Source organism: Schistocerca gregaria, chromosome 3, assembly GCF_023897955.1.
Source record: "Schistocerca gregaria isolate iqSchGreg1 chromosome 3, iqSchGreg1.2, whole genome shotgun sequence".
Classification (NCBI taxonomy): Eukaryota; Metazoa; Arthropoda; class Insecta; order Orthoptera; family Acrididae; genus Schistocerca; species Schistocerca gregaria.
Genome location: NC_064922.1, coordinates 709,683,677 through 709,697,528, shown reverse-complemented (window position 1 = coordinate 709,697,528; position 13,852 = coordinate 709,683,677).

Below are 13,852 nucleotides of genomic sequence, written 5' to 3'. Positions count from 1 at the left end.
AAGGCTGGTATCTATTATCCTGTCTGTTTCGTCTGTCCTTCTCAAAATTACCCATATAACGTCCGTTCCGATCATCATCGCTTCTCTCCGAAAATCTTTTGTGATTATCGTTACTGGAAAAATTACAAGAAGTCCCGTCGTCGTTGTCATACTCAAGTTTTTGTAGCAAAGTCTTAAAAGTCTCAATGCCGTCTTTACATCTTCCGGCTAAAGCAATTTGTCTTATCGATTGTGGCAGCTTAGTTAAGCAAATGCGAATTAATTCAGTCGGGCTATAAGGGTTGGAAAGGAACTGATCCTTTCGAATCATATCTTGAAAGTATTCTGCCGGCGTGCGGAACTCAGACTGTTTAAAATTACGCTGCATAATAAGACTATGTTTGACTCAGTCCTGCGTGTTTTCGGACCAATATGCCGATAGAAATGCATGATAAAAATCAATTAATTTATTACAATCTCTAATAAGTGCGCGAATGCGCGTCGCCGGTTCGTTTTCTACACTCCTGGAAATGGAAAAAAGAACACATTGACACCGGTGTGTCAGACCCACCATACTTGCTCCGGACACTGCGAGAGGGCTGTACAAGCAATGATCACACGCACGGCACAGCGGACACACCAGGAACCACGGTGTTGGCCGTCGAATGGCGCTAGCTGCGTAGCATTTGTGCACCGCCGCCGTCAGTGTCAGCCAGTTTGCCGTGTCATACGGAGCTCCATCGCAGTCTTTAACACTGGTAGCATGCCGCGACAGCGTCGACGTGAACCGTATGTGCAGTTGACCGACTTTGAGCGAGGGCGTATAGTGGGCATGCGGGAGGCCGGGTGGACGTACCGCCGAATTGCTCAACACGTGGGGCGTGAGGTCTCCACAGTACATCGATGTTGTCGCCAGTGGTCGGCGGAAGGTGCACGTGCCCGTCGACCTGGGACCAGACCGCAGCGACGCACGGATGCACGCCAAGACCGAAGGATCCTACGCAGTGCCGTAGGGGACCGCACCGCCACTTCCCAGCAAATTAGGGACACTGTTGCTCCTGGGGTATCGGCGAGGACCATTCGCAACCGTCTCCATGAACCTGGGCTACGGTCCCGCACACCGTTAGGCCGTCTTCTGCTCACGCCCCAACATCGTGCAGCCCGCCTCCAGTGGTGTCGCGACAGGCGTGAATGGAGGGACGAATGGAGACGTGTCGTCTTCAGCGATGAGAGTCGCTTCTGCCTTGGTGCCAATGATGGTCGTATGCGTGTTTGGCGCCGTGCACGTGAGCGCCACAATCAGGACTGCATACGACCGAGGCACACAGGGCCAACACCCGGCATCATGGTGTGGGGAGCGATCTCCTACACTGACCGTACACCTCTGGTGATCGTCGAGGGGACTCTGAATAGTGCACGGTACATCCAAACCGTCATCGAACCCATCGTTCTACCATTCCTAGACCGGCAAGGGAACTTGCTGTTCCAACAGGACAATGCACGTCCGCATGTATCCCGTGCCACCCAACGTGCTCTAGAAGGTGTAAGTCAACTACCCTGGCCAGCAAGATCTCCGGATCTGTCGCCCATTGAGCATGTTTGGGACTGGATGAAGCGTCGTCTCACGCGGTCTGCACGTCCAGCACGAACGCTGGTCCAACTGAGGCGCCAGGTGGAAATGGCATGGCAAGCCGTTCCACAGGACTACATCCAGCATCTCTACGATCGTCTCCATGGGAGAATAGCAGCCTGCATTGCTGCGAAAGGTGGATATACACTGTACTAGTGCCGACATTGTGCATGCTCCGTTGCCTGTGTCTATGTGCCTGTGGTTCTGTCAGTGTGATCACGTGATGTATCTGACCCCAGGAATGTGTCAATAAAGTTTCCCCTTCCTGGGACAATGAATTCACGGTGTTCTTATTTCAATTTCCAGGAGTGTAAATATCCACACATAAATCCCAGTTTGTGATATAGTGGCCAATTTGGTGGAAGTGCGTACATAAATTGATCTAACCATGAACATGGATGTATGTCATTCTTAGGGTTGCGAAAGATCCTAAATTTCCGAACAGTTAAGAAGTGTTTATAGTCAAAGTTTTCTCCTCGTGGCGACAAAGACCTGCCGCGTCTGTCCCAGTCCGAATGTCGATTATTGTCAAGTTCGCGCGCCTGCCGCTCTCTTGTTGCATCTCGTAAATGAAATAAATTATTTTCTTCAAAGCCCTCTGCTATCTGTGATCCTAAATTTCTTCTGCTGTCTTTTCCTACGATTTCGCTTTCAATTTGTTTGACTTGCTTTCGTAACACCTCAAATTCCCTTTTAACGCGTTCATTAAATTTCCCTGATTTACGTCATGTTTATTTATGTTCTAGTACTCTTCTGTTTCTGCAAATGGCAATGGAGTTGAATCATCTGAATCTCTGTCCCCATTTAAACTAAGATTAGTCAATTTATCTGAAATCTCCTCAACTCTTTCCGATAAGTTCCCTATTTGTTCTTTCTGTTTATTTTTCGTCTTCCGTAACTGTCGCGACTCGGGTTTCAGTATTGACACATTTAGTAGTTAACTGTTCATACTGTGCAAATTTTTCTTCCTTATCGTGTGCACGTTGTAAATTTAACTCTGAAAATTTTTGTACTATCACGCTATCTCTTTCTTCCTGTTCTCTATCCTGTTCGTTTTGTCTGATTTCTATTGAAATTAATCTATTGTTGTGAGCATTCAAAATCGGTTGTACTTCTTCTCTAATTTATTTCTTTAATTCATCTTTCATGGTTTTGAAACATGTCCCTATTCGTGAGTTTAACAGTGTTTCCATTGTTCCCATATCAGTTTCAATTGTTCCTATTTGTGATCCCACAGTTTTTAATTCAGATCCCAAATTTAATATTGCACTCATCAACTGCTAAATATTAACTGGTTTGAAACTCTTTTCACCCCTAACATTTCCTGCAAAATCCACTTCTTTCGTCATAGCTGTAAAGCTATCTGTGTTCGATACTATTCCAGAATCTTCTATCGTTAATATCGAATTCTGAAAATTTTTTCATTGTGAAAATTTTTGAACTGGTTCCGGACTATTCTCCCGACTTATTAAATTGTTTTCTGCTTCATTATCTCCTGTGTTGGCGAGTTCGCGATGTTAACATTTTCTTCATTCTCCCTATTCATCATTTTTGCCTTCTTCATCGATCGCATAATCATTTACAAAACATACAAAACTCGTCGCAATACGAAAATTACACAGAATATACCAACAATACCATTCACACGAAATGCTTCCCGACAAACACGCCTAACGAACAATTAAAATCTTCATAGTTGCACAAAATTGTCAAATCCGTATACAAAACATCAAAAATTAAATTCTGCCAAAATACAGTTAAATGAATGACAAGACAACTACAAATGTTCAGTTACCAAATCTACACGTGCAATAAAGACTACAATTACTAAACTACAAATTACTACAACAACACTGCTGTCTGCTATTTTTATTATCAAGAGAATTCCAAGGGACGATATGAAGCAGCGGTCGCCACGTGCATGGGGGCTTAATTAAATAAAATACAAATAATTTTAGTTTTTAGTCGCTGCTTGTCCTGTTACGCAGTCTTGTAACCGGTTGGCCCTGAATAATATTAGTACGGAATCTGACTTCATAGAATAACAACAAAGAATGAAACGAAATGTCAGTTAACATAATTATTTAATTAAGTCCCCAGCAACTATAAAAGCTACGAAACAAAAAAGCATAACTGTAGCGGTTCTGTGTGTGGAAGTGTGATTCAACGTACACATCTGGCACGGTTCTTCCTCAATACGACAACATGCTTTAAACGCCATTTACTATGAAGTAATTAAAAAAACCAGAAATACTATGATTGCACATAGAAACCATAATTACAAAGAACACGAGCCAGATGCTTTGTTGACTGAACCTGCGACCAAGAGGCATTGTTATTTAGGACATCTAAAATAAAAAAAATTTCTTTGCCTTCATATATATTGACTAAAAACACACTTTGATCATTACAACATCAGCAATCGAATAACAAATGGTGTCTTGCCCAACAGAACAACTGCACACGACATGCACACAACTAGTACTCTATCGACAACGTCTCAACAAGCACTGATCACGCCTAGCTCAGAACTACTACTGCCCACAGCAACTTCTCAAAAAGCTCTGCCAGTGGTGGCGGCTGAATAATACTCTTTGGCGCAATCTCTGGCGTTGTGACTAGGTGTAGCCACCTTTCAAAGTATAAAAAATACTGGTAAGGAATAAGATCTTGAAGTATAGATCCGTTGTGCTAATAATATTTACTTTAAGTCACGTAATGAAAATAAAATGTATTAGAATAGTCTTATCCCACAAATATCCAACTCGAATAGGAATCCAGGAAAGGACAATACAGGTCCACAATATTACTTACCCTCAAATGCATAACTTGAACAAGCGGAGTGGTGCACCCAACTGTTTGTGCTGAATGAGAAAGGCGATTACACCTTTCCTGTTTTGCAGTTTTGCCTCTAACTGTCAAGTACAAGGCACCAGAAACAATGTCCAAAATGAGATTAAAATGAAAAATTTCCAACAAAGATTTCTTGGATGTACATGTTCGCCTTTGTTCCTCAGATTACTGATTTGCATAATTATGAATTTGATTACCTTTAGAAAAAACTCTTACGTTTATCACAATGAACAATGATGAGATCAAAATTCTTCTAATTGATAGAGGCCAATCCGAAAGCCAAAACGTTGAGGAGAAGTGCAATACTGTACAGTCGAAACATTTCATAGCAGTTTAATGAAATAATTGCATGACACTCACCCAAAAGAGCTTCTAGTAAATCCTTAAAGCTACAGTTACAACGACGAGTATATTTAAGATATTACAAATGTGTGTGCCTCATAGCTTACATGAAAAACAAACGAAGAGACATCTATCGCCTATTGACAGTACATGTGCCAACGTAATGAAAATGGATGAAGTAAAACAAGCACTGATCAAGTTATAATAAGACATAATTTTACGCAGCTGACAGCTACACAAAACAATCAACCAGCATATCTAATGATCCGGTGCCTACAAGCACATCACAATGGCTCTTGAACATGTATATGACTAACTGGGCGCAGAATCCATATGATATCGTACACATTCAACCCACTAAAGATGAAGATTCTAAGTAGTGCCTGCAACATAATAAACTTCATTAATACATTTCCTCCCACATAGTTTCCGTATCACTTGACTTGAAGAACGTAGAGAAAAGCAGAAAATCAAATGAAGTAGATTTTATTAGGGAATTTTTGATAAATAACGACGACAGATCAACAAACATTGCAGGGGTCGTAACAAATGGTCTTAGGTACCATGAAATGGAATAGAAGAAAATAAACATATCGCATAAAGATGAATTCTACGTCCTAGGTGTGATCACACGAACACCAACTTTGTGCAACAACTCCTAGATGGTAATTCCTGCGCGTTATGTATTATTAACAAACATTACAACCTAAACATGTTCGACGCTCCAACAGCTCAAGTACCAGCGCGGCGGCACCCTTAGAATAAGAAAGGCAGCCACGCAGTAAGGTGCTACGAAGTGACGTTATGGCATAAGCTCGTCTGACCCGGGAATATCGCAAGTACCAGCTTGGCGTCGCCCTGACAAAGAAAATTACAGTCGCCCACTAGTGTACAATTTTTTCGTAGACATTAAACAACAGAACAACATAATAAGAGAAAGACACATACATGCTGCACACGAAACAACACACCTACCACAAGGTATTATGGTCATTGGCGTGGCTCATTTTACAGGAGATTTAATCATAGAAATTAAAAAGAAACTGCTTCCATCTAAAATGGCCAGATTGCATATATCGCACGTATCAAAGAAACCGGAAAGCAAGAAAAAGGCAGAAACCCTCATATGATACCAAAGCCGACGTTCACCATTAACATTTGCATCATTTTGGAAATCCGTGTTGCAGTGAGAACAGCAAGGATGTAAGTGCTAGGGCAGTCAGAGACAGTACACTGTCATCAACGAGCACTAGGCCAGTCCACCACCTCCTCCATATAAAAACTCGGCCGTGATATTCAAGTATTTTGTTACTCCCAGCTACAGTGCCACGTTCCCTTCTCTGTGTGTCACAGGGTCCCGCAATGCCAAGGACGCCACTTCTCTGTCTGCAAAACTGCTTGGCGTGGAAAGGCTACCTCAGCGACCCATGCAATGTAGTGCAGTGTACAGCTGCGGTGTTTGACGATATCAGGATAAGCCAGCAGCAAACTCAGCGGCATTAATCCCTGTCACCTGAGCGCTGCTCACTGGGAGCCGCATGGTGGACACTTGCATGCTTCTTTTGCTTCATGGTTAAGTTCGCGGGTCCAAATCCACATGTTGTCTCCTGCAGGCATAGGAAAACACTCGACAGGAGACGTCCACAAAAAGTAATAGCATATTGTGCTGTATATGAATGCGTAACTTTCTTCATGTCTACTCTCTACAGAAGTACGGTCTTGCTTCCTTTTTGGGTGAGTGTCCGGTTGGAAGTGCACTGGTACTGGCGTCCTGGAAGCAAATGAAACAGCACGATATTTAATGACCGAAAAGATTGTACAATTACATCATTATATAAGAGAATTATTCAAATGGGTATTCGTTCTTTGAAATACCATTTATAGAATGTGATTTCATTTTGTGCGATGTACCTGTTTGATCCGTGTTGATAATATACTCCTTGTCAAAGGTGGGTATTAAATTTCGAGTTTGTAGCAGGAAAGAATCTGCAACAGGCAAGATTTCTTCCAATGGCACTGATTCCTTTCATGATACGAATTTTGTTACTTTCCGTTGACGAATTCTCGCCACCCATCGGCTAGAAGCTTTAAATTCAAAGTTTTCATATTATGCGGCCGGTGCGAAAGCGCATTGTTGCTGATTTCGAGTGGTAACTTGCTGGTAATTGTGCCTAACTTCGAAAAAAGCCCAGGAATATTTCGCTGTGTATCTGTCAAATACCGATCCACCCTTTTTAATTTCGTATTCCCATTGTGATAAATAATCTTTTTTTTAAAAAACAAAAAAAACGAAATCTTTTACTTTTCAGCGCCTGCAGACTACGCCGGGGATGAGCTTTCGTAATGTTGAGGCATTGTATTTCGTATTCTAGCGGAATATACGTAAGCTCTTCGGATTTTTCCCTGGGGGTTCATACTCGCCCGAAGAATCGTCCATTGTATCTTCTTCCAATTCTACATCTTCACCACCTTCAATCTCGTGAAATAACTCTTCTTCAACCACGATAGCGTTTTCACTCAAGAAATATATCACAGTGTTGTACAACTTCTGTGCCATCAGTATAGCTTCGTGTGGAATTGACGGCGAACCCTCGTAAATCGTTTTCATCCAGCAGTGCATTGAAATGAGTAACTGCATCTTTAATCAGTCACTTAGATTTCTCGCTGTATAGAGAATCGTCGGTGATATCTTCTACAAGTCCGTCAGAACTCGCGATGTGTTCACTTCGAAGCATTGTAACCAGAAAACGTAAGCAACAGAAAAAGTTTCACACACGTGTACTCGTTACAAGCGCGCAAAAGCAGCTGCTCTGTTTGCAGTCCAGGGAGCGCGGATGCGCGGCTATCCCTTCTTTCTCCAAGTTTGTCAAATGACCCTTTGTGGGGACCTTCGTGTATAGCGGTCTCAAGAAACTGTAGTCGATCGTGTACCTGTACTAGTCGGATACAAGCCGTATGCTCCTTTTCGACGGATGTTATGTATAATATACATGATAGAATTGAAATATTGTCAGTATACAATACGCATATTTGAAGGAAATAATTTGGTTTGAAAAGTTGAAAATATTAAAACAACAAAAGTTTTCAATTTGAACCTCATTCTATTTTTTTCATAATGAAAAGTAAATAGATACTGTGAAAATAGGAAGCACGGATTGTTACCAATATCGCATCGGCCACCGCGCCATTCGATTCAGTGAGCGGACGCATGGGTATTATATACTGTAGGACTGAAAGTTTCGGTGAATTTTTCTCGCGAATGGCTGACCATCTGGCCGTATGGCTGGGGCATTGTAACACTATGGGGTCCCACTCCGAACTTCATTTACCAACCCGGCACTCCCCTTGTTAGACATTAAAAATGACCACTGGCCGGCCGCCACAGAGACTAAGTTCGAGTTGTTCACTTAAGGTGGCCAATACCCTTCATTTACCAACCCTGGCACTCCCCTAGTTAGACATTAAAAATGACTACTGGCCGGCCGCCACAGAGACTAAGTTCGAGTCGTTCACTTAAGGTGGCCAATACAACCGACCGCCTCTGACAACTGTAAGTCCGGCCATTTACACAATATGGCGACACTGTTAGATGCGGAAGTGTCAGGAGAAAGTGTTGTCTACTTCCGAGATGTCTTTGAGTTGGGTGCGCTCGTGGTCTAGTGGTAACCGTTGTGAGCTCTAAAGATCCAGGCACGGTGGTGCAGCGTGTTCAGTCAGAGGACCGATTGTCCTTTGTAATAAAAAAAACTGATTCAAGGAATCAACGATCGACTTGAACGGATGTCATGTGAAGTCCGGACAAAACAAATCAAACAATACCGAAAAAAATTAAAAAGATACAACATAAAAATTAAAAAGCTGTAGTCGCGTGTTCGCGTCCAACTGTGTGTGTGTGTGTGTGTGTTTTGTCATTATTTGGCCCTCGTCTAAAGTTATGAATCTGATTGAACATCGAAGACAATGGACTTCACATTCTATCCACCATTAACAACAAATACTTCAAGAACAATTCCGCAGGACAGCTCGTGACTGCGTCGCGACCACAACAGATTACGCTAGAGTATTTCCTCTCGCTGCAGCGGCTACCGGCCACCGAACAGACGCCACCCGCAACCTGTAGTCGTGCGACGCTGTCAGTGTGTGTAACAACTGCCATTCTCGAATTTTAAGTTATAGTTATCATCTTGTTGCTTACCACTGGATTTTGCATACTTGAAAATCATGAACTACGGTTAAGCGTTGTAAAATTGGGTCGCAAGTGGAAAAAGGTATAACATCTGCCACACAATATTTACTTTTGGTATAACAGAGTGGTGAACGCAGAGGAGGCAGCTCGTAAGATTAGAACTGTGTGTGGAGTGAGGGCTTTTGGGAAAAATACACCAGAAAAAGTTATTATTGTTTCAATAAAGATCGTTCTGGCGTGAATGATTTTCCGCATAAAGAAAGTCTCGACTTTTGATATAAATGATGCATTACCATTTAAGCATCATGTGACATTTACATTTAACAGAAAAGATCCAGAAGTGTGGTGTAGGTGTACTGCATGCACTATTCCCAAACAACAAAAATCAACTGAGTGACTATTATATCAGTTTTGCTTGAACGTCATCAGGTCGCTCGTTGAGCATTCCTACGCAATACTGTTACTGGTGATGAGCTATGATGCCTGTATCTTCCTAAGAAGAAATGAAAGGCTGAGCCTTACCAAAAGACGTAAACTCGAGCAAAGAGTAGTGTGAACACAATATTTTCCATAGGATAGCTCCAAATGTGTGTTTTGCACTACGAATTTTTCCCCAAGGGTTTGTCCATCAGAGCTACCACTTGGTGAGACACCTTTTGGTCGCAGTGTAAGAAAATCGACCTACAAGACTATATCACGTCCGGCACTAAAATGCACAGTGAAAGTACCAGAAATAGAAGAGGGTCGGTAAAGAGCAGTCAAAAAAAAGAGCACAGTTAAAACAATTTTTGTAACGTCAGGGTATAAAGCGGCTGATCAATTCTTTTCATTAAATCGCATATGTCGCGTTTCTGCTTCAGTTAAACCCGATAAGCGTAAGTATGTTTAATTACAGGTTCTGGCTGAATGTACAAAAAAATTGGAGAGGCGAAAACGACCGCAGTTCTCAGTGTCAGTTGAATGTAACTTGCTGGCACAGCATGAGCGCTTGTGTTTACCTTTGGCTGGCGGCGGCAGTGGCTGTTGTCGGCGCGGGTTGTCAACATGAGAATCTATTCTAAATTCCTCTCGACTGTTAAACACTAGTCGGATAAATTTCCTACGTTTTCCGTGAAGCCGAGACGCCTAGTTATTCCCTAGCTACTTTCATTGGCATGGTACACACTAATTGACTGGAATAGCATGTACGTTGTTACCCTCCAATCGCTTGAATGCGTTATCTGTCAGTGTTCAGTGGGATTCTCCATACTAGGAGACTTTGCAGTTTAACTGCTTACGAGTTGAGACAAGCCTGTGAAGAAGTATTCACATAATACCTCTCGAATTCGTCTCAGCGTTGCGCGAGTCGCCTTGCTCAAACATTCGACGATTTTCTGCAAAATGCCTATAGCAAAGCTGGTGGTCAGGTGTCCTCTTTCTGGCCAATCACAGCTTTGTACTTATTAGAGCTCAACCCACTAGGGTTTTGGAGCCTATCAAAGGCATCGTTTCTGTCGTAGGCCACAGTTTAGATCCTATTATGTAATATTGAGATAAATGGCTTTTTCTTTGATGCGAGTTTAACGTAGGTGGCTTCAGCGAGTCTTCAGTGATATGAGTTGGGTTTCTCTGGACGCATATTTTGCATCTCCCTCCGTATTACCATATAAAGGCTTTCCGAATGGTCGTCATTAAAAGTAGGGACAAGGGCTGCTTTGGCCAGCGACCTAAGCAGTGCCCGCTGCATCTCATTTCGTCTGCTAGGTCTCCTGATGTGAGATTTCAGCCACACAGGGCAGCCATGCCATCATAAAATTCTCCTTCCCTGAGAACTGTATCTCGTTGCTCAGGTCGGGATAATTACTTGCAAGCAATTACTAGAGTGAGAGTTAGAGGTTTATATTCACTAAATGATGGCTTATTTATTAGATATATGTATTAATAAAATTCGTTCAACTTCTTGTAATTATTTCATGTGGCATATCGATTTATCTGTTATTGTCTCACGAGTTGGTTGGAAGGTTTGGTATTTGTACTTGTTAGCTATTCCCGTATGTTGTTCCGTTGGGTATCTTCCTCTTGAAGCTGACTGATATTTTCATAAATTTTCACATAATAGGGCCTACATTTACCATCGCCTATACATCATCGTTTATTCTTTTATATCATACGTCTTATCCATATACCCCTCAACTTGCATATCGATTTCTTTCTTATACATTAAAGATCAATTGTTTATTACCGTCCTGAACCTGCTCCTGTTATCGGTCATTTGTGAGGGAACTAGACCGACCGATGGTCGAATACTGACTGCGGAGGTTGGGCGCAGCCATTCCAGTCAGAAGTGTCTACAATGTTTACAAAGTGGTCGGTATTTTGCCGTTTTCTATTCTGAGCGTAATCAGAGGCGCGGTCTCGCTGATTGTTGCTAATGCCGCTCTCATAGCCGTTGTTTTCATAATTGTTATTTATGCGTAGGTATTCATTCCCGTTCCTATCTCTTTGTTGTCTATTATCGCCAGGACGGCGCTAATTATTCAAACCAATACGATTATTTCTTGATGACGAGCCAGGGTACCCTGAATTGTAATTTCTATTATTTGTCTCTTGGAAACCTTTACTTTGACGAATTCCGTATCCTCCATTACTGTTACACCCCTGCGGTGTATGAATACCAGTTGCATTGTGGATTGCCGTACTGATTTCTCCTCTTACTCCTCTTGTTCTTGCCGTTACCGTGGTCACGATTATCAAGTCCTGTATTTTTCGGTGGACTCCGTTTTTTTATGTTAAATTTACGACCGTGTGAAAGAATTCCACACCGCGTGAAGTATTCTAGGTCATACGTTGGAACAGTTAACGAATGTTATGCCGCGAACTACTCTTTAATATTCTAGAAACATCGACATCTGATGTCAGATTGCTCCAGTATCTCCTCTTGTTCATAAACAATGATGTGTGTTCTCTAGGATTCTTGTGAGAAGACTGTGATTTTTCTATGTATTATTAGAACCGCGCCTATCGTGTCTGGTGATAACCTAGGCATTACACCATGAGACTGTGGCACTGTCCTGCGGCTTTTTGGTGGTGGCACTGCTGCGAATGGTGACACTGGCACAAATGTTTCGTTGTTTTCAAACTGTTGTTCTTCACTTTTGTAATACTCTGACTTTTAAGAATCAACGATTCTGTGACTTATTGTCTAGTATAGCTTTTCTGTTTTTATCAGCTACGGAAGGCGGTTCGTTAGATCTGTCTATTTTATTGATACGTTTAGAACTCTTTTCATATATCTATTCATTTTACCGTGAATTTTATGTTCTCTTCATTTATGATCTCTTCAACCGCATCAGCATAAGATTTTTTTTCCGATGACGCACTTTTCACCAGGGGTTGAATAGCTATCAAACACGATGGCCTCAGCTATCTCATTTAATCATTTTATATCCTTATAGTGGCGGTTGAGCCCGGTTTTCAAAAAGGTTTGTCCAAAAGTCATGTATACTAAGAGTTGCGTGAGTTTTTGTACGTCTTCCGGTAGATTTTCGCACGCATACTTCATTTCAGATACGAATGTTTGAATTCTTACCACTTGTGCTAAGCATTCATGAGCGCGTTGTTAACTACTGTGCACCGTTCTAAGTTCCTTAACTTCACCTGCACTTTGACCTTGATCTTCACTCATATTAGAAAGATTTTTTTTTACTTAATTGTACATATTAGTAAATATTATATCTTATTAATTGGTTGCATCTGGGCAGCTGTGTGTTCAAGTTACTACGCGAATTTTCGAAGTCGTTCGAAAGTGTCGTGATCTTTTGGTCTAAGATACTGAGACTTCATTCTAAATTGCCAATACCAAACGACAGGTTTTTGATTTTTGTAACCAAATCTGTAAGAAACTCTTATTCATTTGTATTCTGTAAGTATTCTTCTATGGCTCATAAGGGCGAATAATGATTGTGTATAGGCGTCTAATACGAGTATGTGTGTATCCGTTCCCTTCACGCACTATGGAAGCCGAATAATTTCCTAAGCCTGTTGCATTGTTTCTACTTAAATTATTTGGAAAAGAGACCTTCAGTGTTTATGACTGTGAATTAGCCCTTCGACTGTTACCTATGTGACATAATTTGATCTAACCTTCTGCCCATTCACTGCAGTTGAGTTCAGCTGTATATTGTTTTTGACTGTGATATTAGCATGCTATTGCGATGTATTGCCGTTTTCATTACCTAATGCATTAGATTCTGATACAGTATTTTCGTAATCACTGCTTTAAGTATTAATTTTCACGTTGATGCTTGACTTCATTTTTACTGAGAATTAAAGGTACACACTGTAACTGAATTGTTGAAATATAGCAGAAACTCAATAGTTGTGAAAACTTTCACTCGTTCGCGATAAAATGCCCTCTCATTATATCATTGTTATGTGTATAGAAATCGTTTACTAGTGCAACGGAAAATCAACTCTACCACAAATATTGCTCCCTGCGACAAGGCTTTAAGCAATTAAGGATCAGGATGTTGTGGCTAAACCGCTTTTGCATGCCGTGATTAGTGGAATATTCCTGATCTTAGCTTTGGCTGACGAACTCCTGTTTACGTTCCGTAACGATAACTTACTTGTCTCTGGCAAAAATTTTCTTCAGTTTCCTGAATTTAAATCAGTTGTTACTGGTAGCATTCTCCTTTTCCCATTGTATCCTCACTGTTGAATACGTGAAATACAGGCAGAATACAATTAGTATTTCAACAGTCACAGTTACAATCACTTTACTTTTTCCCACCGATCCGAAGATCGCGGCATCAGGTCTGTGTTCGATAGCCAGTGTATTCTGTTCTATTATTTGTAACTTTCTGGATAACAGATTAGAGTTT